This window comes from Notolepis coatsorum (assembly GCF_963971535.1).
Source record: "Notolepis coatsorum genome assembly, chromosome: 2".
Classification (NCBI taxonomy): Eukaryota; Metazoa; Chordata; class Actinopteri; order Aulopiformes; family Paralepididae; genus Notolepis; species Notolepis coatsorum.
Window position 1 is genome coordinate 56,664,391 of NC_140166.1, and position 2,409 is coordinate 56,666,799.

Sequence of the window (2,409 nt, forward strand, 5' to 3'; positions counted from 1 at the left end):
GGTCCCTCTCGTTTTAATCCAGAGAGTAAAGCCTCCCGCATGGTCTGTACTCTTCTTCTCGCGGTTCGCCGAACTCACAGACGGACGACGGGACACTTCAACAACAGCAGCAGCAGCAGCAGCAGCTCTCGTATGGAACTATTACTGTGATCATCAATCATCACCATCACACCAGAGGAGCAGCAGATCATCTCCATCACACCAGAGGAGCAGAGCTGAGATCATCTCCATCACACCAGAGGAGCAGAGCTGAGATCATCTCCATCACACCAGAGGAGCAGAGCTGAGATCATCTCCATCACACCAGAGGAGCAGGAGACATCATCTCCCAGAGGAGCAGGAGACATCATCTCCATCACACCAGAGGAGCAGGAGACATCATCTCCCAGAGGAGCAGGAGACATCATCTCCATCACACCAGAGGAGCAGGAGACATCATCTCCCAGAGGAGCAGGAGACATCATCTCCATCACACCAGAGGAGCAGGAGACATCATCTCCCAGAGGAGCAGGAGACATCATCTCCATCACACCAGAGGAGCAGCAGACATCATCTCCATCACACCAGAGGAGCAGGAGATCATCTCCATCACACCAGAGGAGCAGCAGATCATCTCCATCACACCAGAGGAGCAGCAGACATCATCACCATCACACCAGAGGAGCAGCAGATCATCTCCATCACACCAGAGGAGCAGCAGATCATCTCCATCACACCAGAGGAGCAGCAGATCATCTCCATCACACCAGAGGAGCAGCAGATCATCTCCATCACACCAGAGGAGCCGCAGCAGATCATCTCCATCACACCAGAGGAGCAGCAGATCATCTCCATCACACCAGAGGAGCAGCAGATCATCTCCATCACACCAGAGGAGCAGCAGATCATCTCCATCACACCAGAGGAGCAGCAGATCATCTCCATCACACCAGAGGAGCCGCAGCAGATCATCTCCATCACACCAGAGGAGCAGCAGATCATCTCCATCACACCAGAGGAGCAGCAGATCATCTCCATCACACCAGAGGAGCCGCAGCAGATCATCACCATCACACCAGAGGAGCAGCAGATCATCTCCATCACACCAGAGGAGCCGCAGCAGATCATCTCCATCACACCAGAGGAGCAGCAGATCATCTCCATCACACCAGAGGAGCCGCAGCAGATCATCTCCATCACACCAGAGGAGCAGCAGATCATCTCCATCACACCAGAGGAGCAGCAGATCATCTCCATCACACCAGAGGAGCAGCAGATCATCTCCATCACACCAGAGGAGCAGCAGATCATCTCCATCACACCAGAGGAGCAGCAGACATCATCTCAACATGAAGCTCCTCTCTGGTTCCCTGATGCTGCTGCTAAGCCTCCTGCACCTCAGTAAGACCTTCTGAGGCTGTTTCTGTTTCTGTGTGTGTGTGTGTGTGTGTGGTTATGTGTGGTTGTGGTTGTGTGTGTGTGTGTGTGTGTGTGTGTGTGTGTGTGTGTGTGTGGGGTGTGTGTGTGTATGTGTGGGGTGTGTGTGTGTGGTGTGGTTGTGTGTGTTTATGTAGTGTGGTTGTGTGTGGTTGTGTGTGTGTGTGTGTGTGTGTGTGTGTGTGTGGTTGTGTGTGTGGTTGTGTGTGTGTGTATGTATGTATGTGTGTATGTGTGTGTGTGGGGTGTGGTTGTGTGTGTGGGGTGTGTGTGTGTGTTTGTATAGTGTGTACGTGTGTTTGTGTAGTGTGGTTGTGTGTGTGGTTGTGTGTGTGTGTGTGTGTGTGTGGTTGTGTGTGTGTGTGTGGTTGTGTGTGTGTGTGTGTTTGTTTGTGTAGTGTGGTTGTGTGTGTGTATGTGTGTTTGTGTAGTGTGGTTGTGTGTGTGGTTGCGTGTGTGTGTGTGTATGTGTGTTTGTGTAGTGTGGTTGTGTGTGTGGTTGTGTGTGTGTGTGTGTGTGTGTGTAGTGTGGTTGTGTGTGTGGTTGCGTGTGTGTTGTGTGTGTGTGTGTGTGTGTGTGTGTGTGTGTGTGTGTGTGTGTGTGTGTGTGTGTGTGTGTGTGTGTGTGTGTGTGTGTGTGTGTGTGTGTGTGTGTGTGTGTGTGTGTGTGTGTGTGTGTGTGTGTGTGTGTGTGTGTGTGTGTGTGTGTGTGTGTGTGTGTGTGTGTGTGTGTGTGTGTGTGTGTGTGTGTGTGTGTGTGTGTGTGTGTGTGTGTGTGTGTGTGTGTGTGTGTGTGTGTGTGTATGTACAGTGTTGCTCTAAAGCAGGGGTGGCCAACCAGTCAGAGACTAAGAACCACAAAAATTACTGTGGTACCACAAAGAGCCACACCATATACCAGCGTTTCTCAACCTTTTTTTTCAGTCACGGCACCCTTCATGTGTTTATAGGTCTCACCCTCTGGCCTCTGAAGTTGCTAATGTCTTTTTTATT